The sequence below is a fragment of the Rousettus aegyptiacus genome, unplaced genomic scaffold (genome assembly GCF_014176215.1).
Source record: "Rousettus aegyptiacus isolate mRouAeg1 unplaced genomic scaffold, mRouAeg1.p scaffold_m13_p_11, whole genome shotgun sequence".
Taxonomy (NCBI): Eukaryota; Metazoa; Chordata; class Mammalia; order Chiroptera; family Pteropodidae; genus Rousettus; species Rousettus aegyptiacus.
This window is the reverse complement of record NW_023416286.1, coordinates 58,957,768-58,980,295: the sequence shown is the minus strand read 5'-3', so window position 1 is coordinate 58,980,295 and position 22,528 is coordinate 58,957,768. Positions and strand designations below refer to the sequence as shown.

At 39.6% G+C, this 22,528-nt stretch overlaps 1 protein-coding gene across 10 annotated transcripts in view; it reads left to right on the top strand.

The window, feature by feature from the left end:
• The window catches only part of MBNL2 (muscleblind like splicing regulator 2), a 146,099-nt gene that overhangs the window by 72,384 nt on the left and 51,187 nt on the right, over nucleotides 1–22,528 (top strand). The window lies entirely within an intron of this gene.

Sequence of the window (22,528 nt, the reverse complement as noted above, 5' to 3'; positions counted from 1 at the left end):
TGGAAAGACTTTAGAGGATTAAATTAAATTTTCCACCCAATGCCAAGACAGTGACTCCTTTAGGGCAAGGATCATATCTTCTGCTTCCTCTTCAAAATGTCCAGAGTGCCGTCAAGAGTTGTGCACTCAGTTCCCTTAAATAACAGTCAATGATGTGGATGCTGCTCATTCGTAAGTGTAGGGGGCAAAAAGAAAATCTCATGTTCACTTTCTAGAATTGTCTTTCTCTTTGATGATGACACATTTTGAGCCATAGAGCAATTATTATAATAGGGATTACATCTTTGGGATTTTCCCTGTGTCAGTCATTAAAATGTCATGCAAAAAGCCACACTGGTGCTTTTGTTGCTTGACAAGCATTGGCCAGTTGCCATAATGCCTGCAGGTCCCAGTTTATAGAGAACCTGTACATGACCTACACAGTCAAATATCGTTTTGAAGGCCTTACCTTTTTATATCACCACAGTACAGTCACTGACAATGATTCCAGATCAATACCCCTCTCCGAGTTGTCTAAGAGGTCCTACCAGCTGTCACTTAAGGATAATTAACACATCTCTCTCAATTATGCATGCTGGTGGAAGAATTTCAAACATTTGGCTGGATAACAAATTCATCCCCTCCATTAGAGAAAGGTCATTCTTCTGACCATCTGGATATTTAGTTTTCTTTAGAAATGAACTTCATGGAATTTTCTGTTGGGGGGGGAAATGATGAGGACAAAGGGAATATCCTAGTAAAAATAATTTTCTCCCATTCAACACTGGCCATGCCCAGACACCAACAATCTTAAAAATGTTACATTCAACCCTTATTTTATTTATTCCACTATCAAATACATCATGCTTAGTCTGCATGATGCTATGACAAGAGCTATCTTAGATGACCCTGACATGTCATTATTGATCCCTACAGCAGAATATTGCTTTCAGCTCCTCTGTGTCTATGAAAGGTACCAGCAACAACTTTGAGTTAAGTTGGGGAAAAAAAAGACACTGAGAAATGTGCAGAGATGAGTAAGTCCTGACTCTCAAGGAGGACGCAGGCTAGCAGGAGGGAACATAAAATGATTGCAATACAGTGATCATGATCTTTAGCTACCAACAAGGTACCAGAGGAAAGCCCTGTGAGAGAGACATGTCTCCGCGGCACTACAAAGGCATAGTGGCAGAAAGGGCATCTGAGATGGGTTGTCAAGGTGGAGGAAGAGGGTATTCTAGGCAGAAAGAGTTGCATGAGCATGGGTGCAGAGACAGGAAAGTGTAGGATGTTTGCAATTCAGGAGCAATGAAGTTGGATTGCAGCGTAGAGGAATATGGGGCATGTAGGGAGATGAAATAACAATGATACATTAATGCGGCATTGAGGGAGAGCTTGGATACCAAAGTGAAGAATTTGGATTTAATTCGGTAACTCAAGACAATGAAAGATTTTGAGCAGATTGATGAAAACTTAGGAAAATGACCTTGTGATTGTTAGAAGTTGAATTGCATCCCCCAAAATTCATATGTTGAATTTCAAACCCTCGGTATCTCAGAATGTGGCCTTATTTTGAGATAAGGACCTCACAGAGCTGATCAAGATAAAGCTAGTTTATTCAGGTGGGTCCTAATCCATGTGACTGGTGTTTTTATTAAAAGGGTTAATTTGGACACAAAATATACATAGATGACAATGCAAAGAGAAATAAATTGTAGAGACCATGGCCATCTCCAGACCAAGGAGAGAAACTTGGAATAGATTCTGCCCTGTAGCCTTCAGAGGGAGTGTGGCCCTGGCAATACCTTGATTTTGGACTTCTAGCTTCCAGATCTGTGAGACAATAAATTTCTGCTGTTTAAGCCTCCCCATCTGTGGTGCATTGTTAAGGCAACCGCAGCAAACTAATACAGCAACAGTGTGTGAGATGGAAAGAGCGGACAGGATCTCGGTTCTAGGAATGAAATAATACATGCTGCAGATGGCAGCAATGGGAAATCAAAGGGAGAGAGAGATGAAAAATGTCATGGAGAAAGACGCTTCATGATTGAGGCCCTGGCTGAAATGTCAAGGTATAATAAGGTACAGCAAATAATCGGTTCCTTATGCTTTGTTCAGGGTTCAGATTGGGCATGAAAAGGACTGAGTTCTCATTAGTTTGGGCTCTAATTCCAAATAGTTCTGTAATAGCACACAAGTGCTATTTCTCTCTCTGGCCTAGTGTCTTTATTGTAAAGGAGGGGACTGCACAAGGTCATCTTATAGAGTCCATAACCAAGAATTTTGATTTTACAATGCTAGTTCCTTGAAGAAGTTTTATGTCAGATAAAATAAATACACGTTTGTATGTATGTTTGTGCATATGTGAGTGAGCTTTATTTTATAATCCACCTGTTTCTAAAAGGAATTTGAGAGAACTTTCAAAATTCAGCATCATGGTTTTTTTAAAAGGACAATAAAGTGGAAAATTGATCCAAAGGAAACAACAAACATATTACGGGTCACCTGAGATGAACTCATTATTAGATTTGAACTTTAGCTCTGAGTTTCCTGGCAGTTAAGGTAAAAAGAAAAACATGTGCTCATTGTCTGATAAAAATCAGTGTAATATGATTAGTTCTTGAGAAAAACATCTAGATATGCTGAGTGTTCAGATAAGATTACACTTAAGAATATGCTGATTCAAGATACCTTTAAGAGCCATGCAAAAATCCATACTCTTTAATCCAATAATTCCACTTAAACTGAGAAAATAAAAATGAGAGGGCAGCTATGTGTATAAAAATGCTTGTCAGAGAGTCATTTATGAAAGTGCAAAACCGTAAAGAACCAAAATGGGAGAAATAGGTACCGCGACTGTGGTGCATCCATTCAGGGGGGTGCAGTGCAGGCCTGGGGAACGGAACTCCCAGCCGCCGACGGGAACGAGCGGATGGTAAGCTCAGTGAAAATAATCAGGAGATAAAATTTTTTGTTCGCCAAGATTATAATTATATAAAAATGTGGAAAACATCAAAAAGAGTCCTCAAACATAGTAATAATTATGATAGAGTGGTGCTCTTACGAGTGACCCCACACATACATTATTTCCCATTAACATTGTTTATAATTAAATTTAAAAGAACAAGCCAACTCACATACTTAAGTTTTACTGTCTAGCTATACTTTATGGGATTGCATTTTTTTTTTTAACTAAAAAAGAAAAACGCTTTCAAAAATGAAAAAATAGCAAACCGAAATTGTATTACTTGGGGAAAAAACTGGCCTAGTGACAGGTTGGGTGTATCAGTCCCTTGCCCATGTACCTTGTTTAAATCTCCTCTAGAGAACTTTCCAGCACCTACATTCCCCTTTTTACATAACCTACCTCGTTGTTCATTGCAGATAATTTTTTTCTATGCCATTCTCAATCCTGTTATTTCTTTGAAGGAAAAAAGTTTTTAACCTGGTATTAATTAGAATAAAACTAATTATGACCAAGAACTAACTCTTAATATGGAGTTGAAACACTGAAATGTTTTTAATTTTTAAATTCCCATGGCATGTGAGAGCAATCTAGAAATGAGCCAGACTAGGCAATAACTTGAAAATATTGGTTCATAGAAGAAAAAAAATGTAGCTGCACATGTCACAAGCTGGTCCAGCCTTTGGCAAAGTGCTTGCAAACGTGAAAATCAATCAATGTATTACACCACATTAATAGAATGCAGGGGGAAAAACACGTCATTTCGAGTGATGCAGGAAAAGCGTTTGATAAAATACAACTGCCTCTCATAATAAAAAGAAGTTTCTCTTCTATTTGCAGCAATTCTCCCACTACACCTCTCTTTGCTAGGTTTTTCCTCAATTTCACAATTTTCATGATGTCGACCATTTTCTTTCTACTATTTTTCTTTTGCCTGAGCAAAGTGATTAACAAATTACTTGACACAAAAGTTTTAATAATTTCAGAGTTGTTTTCATTGTAAGAGCCTGGACCAGAAAGAATAGGAAATATCTCCAAGAAATGAGTCTATGATGATGTGGTTCAGAAGCCAGGTGACCCTGGGAATGCTGCTGCTTCTCCCTGGTCTCACTGACTCACGGACTGCCCTGACAGCAGCCATCGAGTTTAGAACTGAAATGTCAGTAGCCCGCGACTTACTTACATTTATTATCATTTACTCCTTGTTGGTTTTTGAAAACTTAAAATTTCTTTTTTAACACCGAAAATTTTTCTCTGAGCCCCTGTACCACTAATTATGTTTTTATTACCCATTGATTGAGAACAAACCTTACAAAAGTTACTGTGAATTCAATTAACTATTGTATGTTTGCATCTGCATTTTATTCCTGACAACAGCATTTTATGACTTTGGAAACTTGTACTACATATATTTGCAGGACACTGTGTATTCAGTCTCTAAGCAGTGTTCGGTGGCACACACATCCATGTTCCCCTGGCAGTAACTCTCTTCCACTGGAATAGCAATGCTCTACAGAGGGAAATACTGATGCTTTCTGAGTACAAAAAGTTCCAGAGAATCCTTAGAAGGAATTGCATGTATAAGTGTCCAAAGTAACTAAATGTCCCAATACCTCAGGGCCATGACTTTAAAATGAAGGATCCCAGTGGTACAGCCTAAGTTCTAAAGGACCAGTGGCTCTTAGGATTCTGACATTTGCCAGGCTAAAAGTTGGTCCAATGCATTCACTTTAAATCCTAAAAATAGAAACTGAGCTGCCGATTTGGTTTTCTGAGGCAAATTTTCAGTGGTCTTCGCTTTTCTTCTTTTTCACTCATCCAGCTGCACCCAGCCCTCTCACCACACTTTGCTAGGCCCGGGCCCTTCGCACAGGGTAGAGCAGTAAAATTCGTGTTCTAATCAGCCAATGTTCTCTTGGTGGGAGGCTCATCAAATTAAAAAAGAAAAAAAAAAAAGACCTTATTGAACAGAGGGTGAAACTGGGGGAAATGAGATTTGAGAAGTACTTTATATTGTAAGGTGTAAATTGGGTTGGCGGGAGTTTGACCTGGACTTTTCTGTATTCTGTCATAAAGACCTTTTATTCTCTTGCTGTTCTTTGAGGAGCATATGCAGCCTGTTGCTGAAACAGCCTTTGATGGATGGCTTTATCTCCAGGGTGCAGCTCCAAGAGGTGATAGCAGAGACTGCCTGATCCATTTCTAGCTTTTGAATTTTAAGGCTGAGGTGGGAGTTGTGGGGATAGCCACCGATCTTCTTTCAAGGAGGAGAGCAGGAAAGATCTGGGAGCTGGAGTGCTGGAGATACGGTAGCCCCCCACATCTGGGCCTCTTATACTTAAGCTCTCCATGCAAACCCAGCCTCTGGCCTGCTCCCTTATCACAAGGGCAGTGCTAAATGGAGATCTGTATGAGATCAGCAATATTTAGTGATTGGGAGTCTGACATAATGCATTTTCTCATAATTTATTAAAGTTGCTAATACATTTTAAAAAATATGTGAAGAACATAGAAACCTCTGGGTAATATCGTCCAGTGCATTAACCCTCCATTGATTTTGCATCTCAATCAGAGTAAAAGCCCAAGTCCTTCTGGTGACCCGGAAGATTCTCCACACTTTGGTCGCCTCACTCTCCTCACCTCGCCCATCGTAGTTGCTACTTTAACCCTTGCTCACTCTGCTCCAGCTACATTGCCCTGGTTGCTATTCTTGAATACTCTCAGCACACTCCTGCCTCAGGACCCTTGCACTTCCCGAATTCTCTTACCAGGCTTACTCCCCTGCCTCTTTCAGGTTTCAACTGCCATCTTCTCATTGAGACCTTCTTTGGTCACCCTAACAAAAATTACAAAGTTCCCCACCCACGCACTTCCTATACCCCTTAGATTTTTCTCCCTTGCACTTATCACCATCTTACTCACTATATATTTTATTTGTTGATCTTTTTTAATGTCTATCTTTTCCCAATAAAATGTAAGCTCCCCGAGGGAAGGGATTTTTGCCTGTTTGCTTCATTATTCTATCTCCGCATGCTCATTAAATATGCATTGAGTGAATAAATTACTGAAAATGGTAGTGAATTCTGTCCAAGGACATGATTATTGGAAGCATCTTGTCATGATAGCTTTCCTCAACTGAGATAGTCAGCAGTTTGGACACTAAAGCCCACAACTCTAGGTGTGAGGGCTTCCAAAAGGAAGGAGGGAGGCCAGATGACAGAATGCAAGGAATTTTGCCCTTGGCTTTCAAGAGAGCTAAGTTAGAATCCAGACTTTACCACCTACTAACTCTGTGACCACTGATAGCTATTTAGCATAGGTGAGTTACTTCTCTCAATTTTCTCAATAAGTAAAAGAAAGATAATAATATAAAATTCCAGGGTTGTTGTGAGAATCAGGGTCAATGTATGTAAAATGTCTGGCATATAGCAAGACTTCATCAAAAATAAAAACTATTTTCATGTATAAATCATTTATATTAATTTATAGTTGTTTGCATTATTTGTAAAAGTAGGAATTCACATACTTGGCATTTTCATTTTAGGAAACACATTGAGACCATTTTAAAATTCTTTGCAATGGTATTTTTTATCCTTATAGAAAAAAAAGCCTACTACATATACTTTTATTAGATTCCAGCATGTATTTGTACTATTTAGAGATCCTTAAATAGGAAGAAATAGACTCCGAAGCAGTGAAAATCATCATCAAGTTATATTTGTTCAACCCCTCTATCTCATCTCACAAGGTTTACAAGGGTCTTGCCTTGCAAAGCTTGTGTCTTTCAAAGATTCATTTGTTAAGCAAACATTGATGGTGTATATGTTCCCTACCAGGCACTGTGTTCTACATTATTGGCTATTTGGAGGTAAATGAGAGATCTTCTGCTCAGGAGCAGCTCACAATAAAGCCCTGACTGAGAATGAGTCCGGACAGCCCTAATGATAAGATGTTATGCATCACCCAAGAGGTGCAGATTGCTAGAGAAATACAGGGAAGACAAAATCGCTTTCTCATTGGTGGATGAGGAGAGGGTAGGGAATGCTTCATGTGGAGGAGAGCCTGTTAAACTGGACCTTGGAAGGGAATGGTAATTTGGACAGTTTGAATTGAGAAGAAGGCAGAGGAGTGAAAATATGGCTTAAACGAAGTCATAGAGGAGGCAGGAAGGCATCGGGCCTCAGGTTTCCCAACGCCAACTGGACTTGGATCTAGGTTGCATGAGAACACTGCTGAGACTAGAAAGGAAAAGGAAGGAAGCTCACCATCTGACATCACCGGAGGCCTTGCTCAAAAATAAGGACATCTGTACATGATTCAGGAAGGAATAACTATTCTGTAAGGTTTGGAGAGGGAAAATGATATACCCAGGATCATAACTGAGGAGGTTTGTTCATAGCTTTCAATACCATTCACTTGCCCAGGCCTTCCAACATTACATGTGATCTCCAGACCACACCTCTCTCTCCAGCTTGAGGTTCCTATATCCAATTGTCTACTTGACACCCCTACTTTGATATATTATAGGCATCTAAAACTCAATATGTTCAAAATACAACTGCTATTTCCCTAGACTTGTTTGAACCATGTCTTCTACATCTCAACTGATGTCAATTCCACCTTTCGGTGGCTCAGGCCCAAAACTCTACTTTCCCCCTTGACTAATCTTCCATACTCCTTATCCTGTGTGTCAGAAATCCTGAGTTTACCTTAAAATATCACCAGAACCTACCACTCCTGACCACCTCCACTGCTACTGGCCTGGTCAACGCCATTATAGTTCCTCCCGTGGATGACTGCCGTAGCATAACTTGTCTCCCCATGCCTACTCTGGCCCCCACAGTCTATTCCTAACATAGCAACTAGGGCAACCCTTCTAAAATATCAGTAAGATCGTGTCACTCCTCTGCTCAAAGTCCCCATTTCCTTCAAAGTACAGAAATCCTTACAATGGCCTCTAAGGCCCTCTATAATTAAGAGTCTGTTACTTCTCTGACCTCCTTTTCAACTCTGCCCTGGCTCGGGGTGCCCAAGTGCACTGGCCTCCTGGTACACCTCCAGGCTCACTGGCCTTAAACTTGCCAGGCATACTTCTTCCTTAGGGCATCTGCACTGGTTGTTCTCTCTTTGAATGTGCTTCTTCTGGATATAGGGCACGCCCAGCTCTCCACCTGCTTCAAGTCTTTGCTCCAATATTACCTTCTCAGTAAAGTGGACCCTGCCTATCAAATTGAAAAGGGCAACCCAACCCTACAGACAGCCCATTCTACTTGACTCACTCTTCTTTCCCTATAGAACTTGGCACATTCTGCCCTTTAACTTATTTATAACACTTACTGCCTGTCTGCCCTAACTAGAAGCTAAGTTCCATGAGGACAGAGGTATTTGTGAATTTCGTTACTGATATAGCCCAAGTTCTTAGAACATTTCCTGGCACACAGTAGATATGCAACAAGTATTTGTTGCCACATCGGTAGCTTGCACTGGCCTGACTGTGGCAGTGGGAATGAAAAGCAAGGGATAATGCAGGAGACAGAGTGGATATGTATCTGGATATGTAACTCCATGTGGGAGACATAGGGCTTTGTGATACATGGAGGACCAGTCACAGGGTCAATGGCGTGTGGTCCTGCAAGATTCACTGTGCTCTAGAGCCAAGGACTGTACACTTCACCCCGCCCAATTGTCCTTATTTACCACAGAAGCAAAAAGGTAAAACAGAGTGGATAAGAATGAACAAATTCATGGTCCTTCAAAAACAGCTCAAAACAGATTACAAAAACTGCTTCCCACATACCCTGACATACCTAGGACAAGCAGATGTTTCATGCTGGGGTCATCTACTCTTCCTGGGGAAACTGCTTTCATCTGAAACTTTAGGTCTTTTCAATAAGCAAAGGATAGATATATACTGTAACGTACATGCATAATTCTTAAACTGTAGTTTGATATATGTATAATCCATTCATCTCCCTGAAATCCAGATGCCTCACTTGCAGATTTTGAAAGAGTTTGATCTCCCCATAACAAGGTAATCCCTAGGGCTGTTAGTGGTACTTCCTTCTGCTCTAATACCTGGAAATGTGCTGAGAGTGGCCTACTTTGATCGTTCCCATCAATCATTTGTTTGATGTATTAAAATTCAGCCACATTTATAAAATGTACTCAATCACTTTAATTGGATTTGTAAGAATATATGATTTATGAAACATTACATGGACCCTTTTGGCTAGTATTGGACTTATGTATTACTTATTACTATGGTTTCTTGTCTTTCTTCTATTTGTGTGTATATGTATTGCAGATCAACATATCTAGAGTTTTTCAAAGATAAGAACAATTTATTTTTCATCTTTGTATCCACTTGGGCCAGATATATGATAGAAATCAAAAATTTATATTTTCAGAATGTGGCAGTTTGGGCTGGGCCAAGTTGGCTGAGTAAGTTTAAATCCTGGACCTTCCCCTTACTAGCTGTGTGACTTTGGGCAAGTTACTTAACCTCTCTGAGTCAAGGTTTCCATATTTGCAAAATGGGGTTAAAAATAAAACCTACCCCATATGCTTATAACAAACACTAACATGATTATTCTTGTAAAGTAATCAGCACCATGCTTGGCACGTCACAAACATTCAGTAAACAACATTTTTGTAATTATATTAACACGTGAAAGAAGCACAGTAATTAAGAGCAGTGGCTCAGGGGTCACATTGCCTGCGTTGAAATCCTGGTTCTTACTGCTACTTGTATCACCAGGGACAAGATCGTGAATCTCCCCAGGTCTCAGTTCTCCCATCCATCCAATGCAGATGTTACTAGAGCCTCATAGGTTTGTCTGAAACGATGCATGTAAAATACTTAGCACAGTGCCTAGCCGATGTATAATAAGTAGTCAACGATAATACTATCGAATTGATTTGTACTCAATAAATGTAACAAGTATTATTACCATATATGTAATTCTCTTAAAAAAAAAATTGGACTCTTTATTAATGGATTGATTCAGGTTACAAATAAATTTGACCAGCAGTTTCTAGACTATCAGGAGCTTAAGTGTCCAACCAGTGGCGATGAACGGGGAACATTTGAGGTTCGTTGAGGGAAAACATTTCTTCCACAGTTTATGGGGAGGTCCTAAGAAGCGGAGGGAGTAATGTCGTATCTCAATGTTTGGCTGGACCTGACTGGAGCCCAGAATCTAGAGTTAGTTCTACCCACCGGACTGAAGAGGTGCTGACTGTGAGCCCGAATGCTATCTCAGATCTCTAGGTCCAGTATGGAGAAATGTTCAGCCACGGGAAGTCTGAAAAAAAATAGCAGGTAGGTGACAGTGAGGACAAATCTGGGAAGATAATCCTTGATGGGTCTGTGAGTGGGCAGCAGCTGTCTCCAGTGAACCACAGGGCCCGACCTGTGGGCAGGCTTTCCGGATGCAGAGGCCAAGCAGAGCTCCCATCTGTGAAGGACCCTAGAAGGAGGCAGGTTCACCTTGAAGGTGAAACAAAAAATCCTATGGTACCCTAGAACATAAGAACTAGAACACCCAGTGGGAAAACAAGGTCAAAAAGAAGGCAGAAATTTGGGGATTTGGGACACAACAGCTACCTAGCCATCAAAACCAGGGTACTGAGTTGGTATCAGCCAGAGGCAAAGACCCAGCTTCAGTTCAGGATTTGTCCTGGGAACCTGGGAAAAAAAGAAAAAGCGAAGTGGTAGGGAGGGTGGGATTGTGGGAAACCCGAGCTGAACACAGAGGCCTCTTCTCTGTACCCTCTTCCTACCATTTTCCTTTGAGGCGTCAGAGTGCCTGTGAAGGTGACTGAACGAGACAACAGAAATGCATATCGACCTTTGTAAAAGCAACTTCAAAATGCTGGCCAAATTTATACTTTTTTTTTTTTTTTTGACTTTCCTCTTGCTTAACTGAATGATTGCACCCCTCCCCACCCCCGTGCAATTTTAATATCAAGGACAATTTTTTCCAGTCTTTCTCTGTAATCAGGATATAAAAATTATCTCAACATTTCTCTTTGAAAATGAATCTTCAGAGACTCAGTAGGCCTTTATGCATTACTAATAAGTTCTTTAGTGAAACATTTTGTCTTTTACTAAAATAAATCTCTCCTATTAAATCTTCCTTATGAAAAATCTGATAGCATTTAACGTGACTAGTTTCATTTGTAGAAAATCATTGTACTTGTTAAGAATTCGGGAGGTGTTGTAGTTTATTTTTGACCAGACAGAGGGATCTTATTACCTGAGTTCATGAAAAAAATTAGATGCACATTCATAAAACCAAATCATTGTGTTAGAAGATAGCATAGTGTTTGGCTGGTGTAGCCTCCAGTCTCCTGAAAAAATACATTATCTCGCATTTCTTATAAGTGGCTGTAATAGTTTCCTAGGGCTGCTGGAACAAGTACCACAAACCGGGTGGCTTAGAACAACAGAAATTTATTCTCTCGCGGTTATGGAGGCCAAGTCTAAAATTGAGGTGCAAGCAGGGCCCTATTCCATCAGAAGGTCTAGGGAAGGATGTGTTGTTCTAGGTCTGTTTTCCAGCTTCCAGCAACCTCGGATGTGGCCTTCTCTCTGTCTCCTCACATCATTTGCCCTCTGTACATGTCTGTCTCTTTGTCTGAATTTCTCCTTTTTATAAGGGCACGAGTCATGCTGGGTTAGCACCTGCCTCATGACCTCACCTTAACCTAATTCCCTCCGGTAAAATCCCATCTCCAAATAAGGTCACATTCTAAAGAACTGGGACTTAAAACATCAAAACACCTTTCCATGAAGACACAATTCAATTAACACTAACCATCCAGTGTACCCTTCCCATCACTCAAGGCTGCCCATCTGTTCTAAACAAAACTTTCATATGTTAAGCCAAAAATCCATTCCCCATAGCTTTTCCCAATGACTGAAAGGGGCAGTGCAGAAGGCACATCTTTCAGCAATGGGGTGCCACGATGAGCCCTGCTCGACTTTAACGACATGGCCTTGGACAGTACCTTCAAATCTCTGAGCTTCATTTTCCTTACCTTGAAATTGGGGTAACAGATTCAAGAATGTTGTGAAGCTATAATAGGATACTGTGTGTGAAGAATGCTTTTCAAAGTGTGATACTAATGTTCCACTGGATTTCAAGTTTCTTAATAATGGCTCTGCAGGGGGGCGACAGCCCGACTCTGCAGCCATTCTGCCTGGGTTGGATTCCCAGTCCTGCCGCTTACTATCTGTAAGACTCTGGGAAGTTACTTCCCCTCTCTATGCCTTCCTTTTTATCCCATAAAATGAGAATATTAATGGTACTTCTGTTAAGATCTTGTATTGAAGATTAGAGTATGATCTATGAAAAACACTTAGAAACTGCCTAGTATATGGATTGGTGCACTGTTATAGAAGTCTTAGCTATTTTTATCGAGGGTAAGACCATGTCTTAGTACTCTGTTTCTGGCATAGAGAAGATGCTCCAAAAGTGTTTGTTAAATAGAGAAAGAGAGGCATGCAGATTCTGCCCTCAGGAGACAGACATGATTAGCCCGATACCTCCTCTGTGTAATGCTACTTAGCTTATCCTTCCCCAAGCAGTGCATAAACTCCCACACAGTGGTGCGAAGTGCGATGCCCTACACCTCCCCAGGCTTTTTTTTTTTTCTTGACCAAGTGAAGCATCCTCCTGCTGTAGTTCAGTTTGCAGGTCAATTTCAAGCTACCAAGAATCCAACCAGCCCAAGAGAAATGTTCTTTTCTTGTGTTACTAAAAATGATTGCACTCTTTAAAAAATACTTCAGCTTTCCATCCTCTTCCAGTGCTTCTTCACCCAGTCTTCCTTGTTTTCCTGATCTTTTTCCAATCTTTCTTCCCTTCTGCCCACCCCTTTCCCATGCCCCTATCCATACTTCACCGATCTCTTCTCTCTTCTCCTGGAAGCGTTCCCAACTTGGCACCAACAACCAGCATACTCTGGCTTTGTCACAAGCATATTTATAATCGGGTGTGACATGCAAAACATTTTAATATAAATATCTCCCAGGTGGGCAGCAGCCAATCAGAATGCACCAGGCCTGGGTCAGGGAGGGCTCCTGCTGTGCCAGATTTAACTCTTTGATTCTTGGGATCCAGGAGTTGGAGGTGATGGGATTTTGGGGAAGGGGTTGGAATGACCAGACAATTAGAGAAAACACCTGAGACTTGACAGGCTTAGGATAGTGGCTGTTTTCTAACTAGGACAGAAATATTTCCATTATTTTGATAAATGGCACAGCTGTATAGGAGCATACCTATTAAACGTCCGACTTTAAGGCTGGTTGTCTACCTGCTTCTAACTTCCAGAAAGCCCCCTCTGAGAGTAGTAGATCATCACCACATGGTTTTCAAATCAGACTGGAAAAGACTATACAATAACAGAAGATATATAATAAAATTATGTGTCTTTGGATAGATTTCACTTATTTAGAAAATGACCAGCTTCTGGAATTGCTAACAACTGATGATAATAAAAATAGCAGCCAATATTTACTGAGCATTTATTCCAGAACACTGTTTCAGGTGCTGCATGAAGGCCTATAAGGCTTCAGGAATTTAACCTCCACAGAGTGGTTGTGAATTAGCCTGGCTTATTTTAATTTTCCAAATTGCTAACTCTTACTCCCTCCACATGTACCCAACTCGATAAGCTAATAATGGCTTTATTTTAAATGTGAAATGTCCCTTCCTCTGGAATCATCCCTGGCCCTAAACGAGGTAATGTTCCCTGCAATATATTCACACAGCAAACTGAATCTCCCTTATCGTGGCATTGGTCATTCTGTGTTTTAATTGCCCATTTAATATCACAGTGTTTGGTACATAGAATGGGCTCAATAAGATTGCTGAAGAAAAGAAAGGAGGCCAAACATTTATAGTGTGCATTGACTGCCCTCTCTCTATAAGGGTCCCTGTACTGTGGGCTTTGAGGGGACATATAAGACATAGAAAGACCTGCTCTCCCCCACAGGAAAAATTTTAATGCTGTGATAGTAATATTTCATAGAGCTTTCGTTTCACCCATGACTGTAGCGATGCTCACATTATGAACATGATGTTAGGAAACCCAGACACCGTGAAGTCAAACAGCCACTAGGCCGGTTTTGTATGATGTTGCTATATCATCACGATCCACACTAACCAATGTACCTCTGTGACTCAGAAGACATTTGTCTTCTAGTTAAATAAAATAATTTTCAAATGAATCATCTGATGCCCAGAAATTAGTTTCTGTAAATCTCTGGAGAATGGAGGGACTATTTTTGGTTTCACTAATTTCTCCTAACTGGCACATTTTCAGTTAACAGACAAAGTTAACAGGATAAATAATCCTTACCAGCAAAGACACGGCTTGGCCCCTTAATCAAGCTGAAGAACAGCTCTTTCCAATAGTAAGAAGCAAGTAGTAGGAGCAACTAAAACAGCCCAGGCAACCAAAATCCATTAAGAAAAAAGAGAGATTCAAACATGCTTTGAAATGGCAAACTACAAACAATTAACCTTCTTTGCCTCTCCTCTCCATTTATTAATTTTATGTTTTGCCCATTTAAAATGGTCACAAAATTAAGTCTTAATGGCATAGGCCATTATAGTGCTTGAAGGAATAGGGAAATTTCATTGGCATAATAATAAATGAGTCATAAATCTATTTACAAAGCACTGGTGATGGCCCCAAGGTTTTCCCAGCCTCTCCGGTTGATTATACACTGCCCTAAATGCAAATCTAGAAATGGGAAGACTCGGAAGTATTTGCAGCTCTCTCTAAGAAAGGTAAAAGCACTAACATCAGGGGATAGCCCTGGGCATCACCCCCACCACCCAGGTGTGGCTGTTGAAGGAGATGTTATGCCTAGTCATATAATTTTCTGGGGAGAAATGCAAACTAAACTAGAGTTTCCATTATGATTTAGGCCATCATCTGCACGCCTTGATCCACATTTTCCTTATTCTCCCCTAACTTCATAGTAGTACAAAGATTGGTAGTGTGTGAAATTGAAAGTATTGGTGAACTGCTACCCATCAGCATTTGCAATTTTCCTTAGTTTATCCATCCAGCGACTTCTCCAATCTTCTTTATATCTTCCTGCATGTTTCCTCTATCATGGAAGCAACAGAGAAAGAAAAATACACCCAAAAAAGAGAAGATTGTAAATATTACCTTTTTATCTGTATTCAATAACTATATTTTATGTATATAGACTATAAAAGATGAATTGTACTATACATTGAACTAAATTACTAATAAACAGAAAGTTTACTATAAATTCATATATAATATTAATGATACGAGCAACTGTTCATTTTTATGAAATTTCTGGTTATCGTGTCCTTGTAGTGATTGTCTGAATTCAGTTTCCTCTAATGCTGATGCCCTTATCGGGTTGTATTTTATTTGCTTTATTATGTAATTGGAACTAATAATACAAAAAGTTCATGTGGTTCAATTCATTTATTTAAATTCAAAAGGAGCCTAAAAGCCTAATCTGTCACTTGCCTCAGAGTAGAGCTATTTCAGTTACATAGTTAATGCTATAAACTAAGACCCAGTGTAAATAACCATTTCATTTCCCTATACCTTTACTTACCAATATCCTTCCAGAAAGGCTCTGGAGAAAGAAGAGAGAAGGTTCAGGTCAAATGTTACGCTCAGCCACTGCCACCTGACTTAGACTCATAAAAATGATGAACCAATATAAATCTGCTCACCTACTCAAGGCCTTAACTTTTCTCTCACTTCCAAAAAGTTTGAGAGATTTTGAAACTGTAGAGAAACTGAGGCTGTGAGCATCTGATTCGCACAGCCAATCACTTAGAAAACGTCTGCTAAACAACTTATGAGTCACAAGGACCAAAACAGTGGTGTGTTTGATTGAATTTTTCACTTTCAAACTGTGTACACTGTAGGTACTTAATAAATTCTCCTAGACTTAATCAACTTTGACTTAATTTCCCATTTCTGCTGGTGCGCCTCATCATGCAGACTTCTTATAATTCTCAGAACATGTTGGAACAGTTGCCAACATGTATCCTGAGTGTCACTTTTTACTGTAACTGTTGATTTATGTGGCTTTCCCCTTTTACTATATCAGGAACATTTGCGGGGAAACAGATGTGCAATAGAGAATGTACAGCAAATTACGATGTTTCTCAGAGGAAGTCTTGCTTTCTTGAGCTCTCATAACCATCAGAAAGAGTTGAGATATCAGAATATAATCACCCCCATTTGACAGATGAGGAAATTGAGGCACTTACTATTATAAATTATTTGTTAAAGTTCATATAACCATTTTGGAATGAATTCACAACGAGAATTCCAGGATTTTCCCACTGTAATACACAGGTACTTTAAACTCTACATTAGTAATACCACGTTAATCAGCACTGGCAAGTTTCGGCAGGAAAGATATCAAAGAAAAACAAGTCTGAGGCTCTTTTGAAGAGAGAAATGACATTGTTGGCAATTGATTGTGAGAACAAGAATAATAAAGGGTTAAATAGCTTGGTAGACAGGCCAGAAAGAACCACGGTGATAGAGAAACTAAAGTAGTAGTATTAGGAAGGTTGTTTTAATACTATGTATTTTTATCTGCTATTCAGAAAAGGTGTTAACAGTTATAGTAATAATGAGGATGATGATCATCATAATAATAATACTATGTGCCAGGAACTGTTCAAACACTTTACATGTGTTTACTCTAATCCTTACTAAAAGTCTATGAGGTAGGAACTATTGTTTTCCTCATTTTACAAATGTGGCAACTGGAGGCCAAAGATCCCACAGCAAGGACAGCAGAGCTAGATTTTGAGCCCAAGTAGTTCAGTCCCTCTAATAGAGGGAAACTATTCCCTCTATCGCTAGTTGAAACTGCATCTCCAGGAAAGGTTCCAAGACAGAACAGGTTTCAGGAATGTAATTCCAGGACAAGAGCATCTGTCATGACATCAGGATTTCACTAAGTTAGTTGGTTTCACACGGGTGGAATGCAAGGGAATCTGAGAGGTTCTTCCATGGCTCTTCCATGGCCTACTTTGGGGTCCAAAGCAGGCTGCTGCACTCAAAGTGTCCCCGCAGGCTCCTTTCAAAGCATGTGCTATCTGCCCTCAATCGTTAGAGTCCGCGTTCTCCATTTCACAGCCTGGCCTGCTCACTTGAAAACACCGTCACATGCTGAAAGCAGCGAGTGGCCAAGACCTAACTGAAAAAGGCGGAATTGAGTAGGTCAGTCTGTGACCCTGGCCCTCGACCAGAATTGTTATCTCCCGAAACAGCCTTTTCAGAGTCTGCTGATCAATGACCTGGCCCACACCAAGACACAATTCAGATTATCCCCAACTAATACATACAGCAAAGCCCTATTAACTATTTGAATTGTAGATCATATAAAATCCATTGCTTTTCCCTTGGAAAGCTGATGGATATAGCTGTTTATTAGCTATTTTTATGGGCAAAAACTCCTATTGATAATCCCTTTAACAATCTCCTAATTAATGTTTTCTTTTCTTTCCATATTTTAATTGACTTTTTCAATTAGGAGCATACTAAGAAAAGATTCTAAAAATTACTTGTTTTAAAATAAGCAATTAGAAAATCTCATGTTCCAATTATGCTTTTTCTGTCTCACACAGACCTGATTCTGAAATCTTTTCTTAGCCAAAGCTGAATTTATTTTATCCCACACCATGTAATGGCCATGTAATTCTGATAGCTCCAATCTGTTTTTCTGCCAAGTACATATTACAGTTATTTAGCATTGTTCTTCATTTTGTTGAGAATCAACATGGGCACTCTGTATTAGAATTATCCATGGTTGCTTATTTTAATAAACTTAATTCAGTTTTCAATTCTTACTTCTTTCTAACCATCTTCCCTCATCTCACTGGAATACAGATTATTTGGAGAGGGGGAATAAACTGCACAAATCTTATGTAAACTCTGTTATTTTTGAAAAAAATAAGTGGTCTCCAAACAATGTAAACTATAATAAAATTAGATGTATAAAATCTAATAATCAGGGTAAAATTTTACATGTGGCGTAAAACATGAATCTGATCTTGGTATTCTCCTGCTTAAAAAGTTGCAGCGTCAATGACATTCGTACCCCTTAACTTTACTCTTGAAGTTGTTACCTAGCTCTAGTCTACTACTTCCTATTTCATCTTTTATCATCCCTCCCACCCCAACCCACATCCCTTCGGTACTTCAGCCTTGAGAAACCTCCTTAAAGTCCCCAGATAATATATTCTCCTAGCATATTCCCTTCCTCTTGTTCTCATTTTGTATTTTCCCCCTCAATACATACACACATGCACACACTTCAACCGCCACTCACTACCTTGTCAAGTTTATTCTCATCTTTCTGGTCTAAGTTTAAATGTCACTTTAACAGTGACCCTCCTTAACTCACCAGTCTCAATTTTGACTCTCTCCCACCATCCTCTCTTAGCATTTTCCTCCACAACGCACATAGCAATTTATCATTATTCATTTATCTGTGCCATTATTTGTCTAGTATCCATCTTCACCACTAGACTGCAGGCTACAGGAAAGGAGGCAGCATGTCTTGTGTTTGCTCACCTTTGGTTAACTAGCACTTAGCACAATGCCTGACACATAGTAAGACCTCAATAAGTACTCATCGAATGAACGAATGAGACCCTGGCCTGGAAATATACCAAGAAAATGGTGAGTGTGATCCAGACCACTCATTATTTCCATACCTGGTATGTCCCACTTGGAGTGAGCTGAGACCCTGAGGGCCTATGTGACTCAGGAGCTGCAACCTCCACATTAGCCCCTGGTGTGGGCCCATTTCTCTGGCCTTCACCTGGACTCCTGTTTATCGGTTCTATAAGACTCCACAAGGACTCTAGAATGATGCCCTCCTGTCTCCATCCCATAGAAGGTGTGCCAGTCCCTTTCACTGGGGCCTGGACCCACCTCTCATATCTAACCAGAAATAGCGTTTAACCAAGAACTGAAAGAAAAGAAGAGTTAAAATAAAACAAGCCATCCTAGCAGCCACAGGAAGACTTTTCCAAGACATTTTTATCGTTATGTCTTGGGCTAAAATTGGGAAACACTATTTTTGACACTTCTGTTTTGTTTCACAGTGATATACAAAGACACTTTACATTTCTGTACACTGCCCTCTCCCATTTGGTTATGACTTCCTTTGATAATCAACAGTTTTTGTGCGATGATGTGTATCCTGACAAATCTTATGCCTTAAAACTGCCTTACAAATTGTATATTGTGTCAGATAGCTTGTTTTATTTTGACAAGCAGCTTTTCCTTTAGGGTTTTAGAATCCTATAAGATCCCTTACTAAAATTCTGCTGCCAAGAGTTTCCCAGTGCTTGAATTAGTATGCCTCAGACATCCACGATGCAACAAACTTCAAAATATTAATACCAGATTGAACTATATTTCATAGATATCTCTTTAAATATGAGTACTTACAGAAATATCTTGTACAATTGAAAATAATGTTAAATATAAGATACTTGAATAAGTATAATTAAGTAGCTTTTATCATGTTTTGAAATGAAGGTTTATTCTATGAAAGAACCAAAAAGCCAATCAAAACACAACTAAATCTGTGATCATGCACTTAAGTCATATACAAATATTTTTCTTTCTTTGGTAATATTAACAATACTTACTCTGTTTACTATGTGCCAGGCATTTTCATAAACCGTTTGACCTTTTGCATGTATTAACTCATATAATCCAACAACAGCCCTTAGAGGAAAACACAATAATTATTTTCATTGTACAGATGATAATAACTGATGTACAAGAAACTCAAGTAATTTGCTCAGAGTCATGCAGGTAGGAAAGGGCAGAGCCAATGTTATGTGCCTTGGCCTCTGCCTCCAGAGCTTGTGAGCTGAACCACAGCTCTGTACCCTACCAAAAGACAGACCTAGGCAAATGATTGTTTTCCATTTCCAAATCTTCCTATATATGTTATTATATTTTAAATTGTGTTATGCGCTCTATTATATTATGAAGGAGGATGCTAAATTTTTATCCTCCCCGGATTTTACCTATTGCTAATAAATAATTTGGTACAGTGACATAAGTGAGTCAAGTAGACCTCGATTTAGAATCCAGCTCTACCACCTACCAATTGTATGACCTTGGGAAGGTCCCTTAACCTTTCCAAGCCCATTTGCTATTTTGCACAATCGGGATTGTTACAGCTGTCAGGAGAAAATGATGAAACCATGTATAAATTGCATGGCACGTGGATGCTGAATAACATACCTTACCTCAAGTGTGTCAGAACCTTAGGAGATTACATTAATTCTCATGATAAAGAAGGTTCCATCAATAAATTACTACTTTGATATTGTAATTTGTCTTCTATTTGCTGAAAATAGTTTTATAGTTCCTTAAGAGTCCTAGTTGTATCAAGAGATAATAGCATTTACAAGAAAACCATATTTTTTCTAATCTAATTGAAATTTTATATGCAGCTACAAAGCATTACATTAGAAGATGAGTGATCGAATTGACAATTATTTGAATAAGCAAAATATAATAGCCAAACTAGTAGAAGTATGGACATGTCACCAATTTCACCTCCATTCTATGCAACTCTGCTTTCCCAAATCCTCCCATTAGACCTATCTATACATTTGTGTACATAGGTCCATAAGGGTAGCTTGTATACGTGAGCCTTTCTGTGTCAGCTTCCAAGCAAAGATATTGTGACTAATCAGAGTTTGGACTGAGGTTGGCAAAGACAAGCCTGGGGCAGCTTAGCTTCTGTACAAGGAATGTCATTCTGTTTAGTCCTTCCCCACCCATGGCCATCATATGCATTTGGGCACCTGACATAAAGGCAGACAATCCAGAGACTGGTCACGTGCCTTTGTTGTAGGAGCTGTCCCAATCTGAATGCTTCCTTGGAGATTTGGGTTTAGGAAACTGAGACACTAAAGCAATGTCAAGGGAGGGGAGAAGGGAAGGTAAAATAAGAGACGCCTGAAGCAAACTGATAGGGATAGAGAGACCCCGGAAAGTCACAAAACAGTGAGCGAAGTAAAGTAAGGATAAAAACTTTGTCCCAAAACTTGCAGAGAAAAGTAAGTGGAGGGAGAAAGAGAGATATTCCTAGACGGCTTTGCTTTAACCTATTTTTAACTGTGGTCCCACTTTACCTGTATTTTTGCAATAGTCCTTCCAATTCTTGACCATAAAAAGCAGAATGAAGCATCCACAATATAAACTGGAGACTAAGGAGACATGCTGACGTTGCCCATTGTCATAGAATTTTATTAGCAGAAACGTAACCAATTCTTTCTGATGTTCCTAGTATGCGTGCTTCTGTGTCCTCCGTGCAGAGAATGACACAATGTCTAATGCTGCTAACAATGGGGCCCCTGGGTAGGATTGGTTGATGAGCACAGACCACCAGGACTGAGCCTGAGACGTGCCTGCCCTTCTTCAGGAAGATTCACAGCTGAGAAGGAGCCTGTGCTACCAAAAGTGCAGCTGAAGTTAGCGGGAAGCAGAGTGAGGGCTCCAGATGTTTAGAATTAGGATGACTGTAAACAAATTTGTATTCCCAGATCCACCAAGCCTGCTTTTTAAAATTATTTTTGTATCTGGTAAACAAACCCATATTCTCTTTTCTTGGTTGCAAATAGACTAATTCTTTAGGGAATAATACTCATACTGGTTCACACGGTTTGCTTTTCTTTGTCCAGAAATTGCACAATTCGCACATTGACATGATTCTCTCAATTAGTAATTTTGAAAATTTGGGTATTCAGCATAAACACTCCCATTTGCAATTACTCTTCAAGACTTGTTTTACGTACACATGTCACCTAATTAATTTGTTTCACTTTGCTAACTTCAATGTCCAAATGTTACCTTTGCCATAAACACTCTTCACTACATCATAAAGTGACAACGAATTTGATACAACTGTCATAAGAGTGGGGCAAGGACATGAGGTAGCAGCTTTTGTGTAGCAAACTAATCAGTGCAGTTGATTATTTGAGTTTATGCCTGGAAATATAACCTATGCATCAGTGACTAAGAAATGTCCACTCCTATGCTGCTATTACCTTTTCTTCAATAATTTGAATTATGGATCTCTTCAGCCAACCTGGAACACACATTTCAAGAAATTATTATTATTATTCCTACTGTGTCATCACTCCAGCATACACAGACCAATATATAGCAAATTCAAAGCCTCCTTTTCCTAAGTCACAATAAATATGCTCCTCTGGTTGCCTTCCACATTGCTTAGCAGAAGGGCCTGTCTTTAGTCTCAACAGTCACATTTCTTTAGAGTCTATTTTCAGAGTTAGAACCCATTAACAACAGCAACAACAACAAATCTCAGGAAGCTTCTCTACTAAACAGGTTTGGGCAAGTTTGATAATGCCCAATTCACTCCTTGTATGTTCAAACTCTGTTGAGTGTTCCAACGTATGCGCGCGCGCACACACACACACACACACACACACAGATACACACGTGCATCCTTGCCTTTGTATATATGGAGTGTTGCAAAATGATTGACAATAG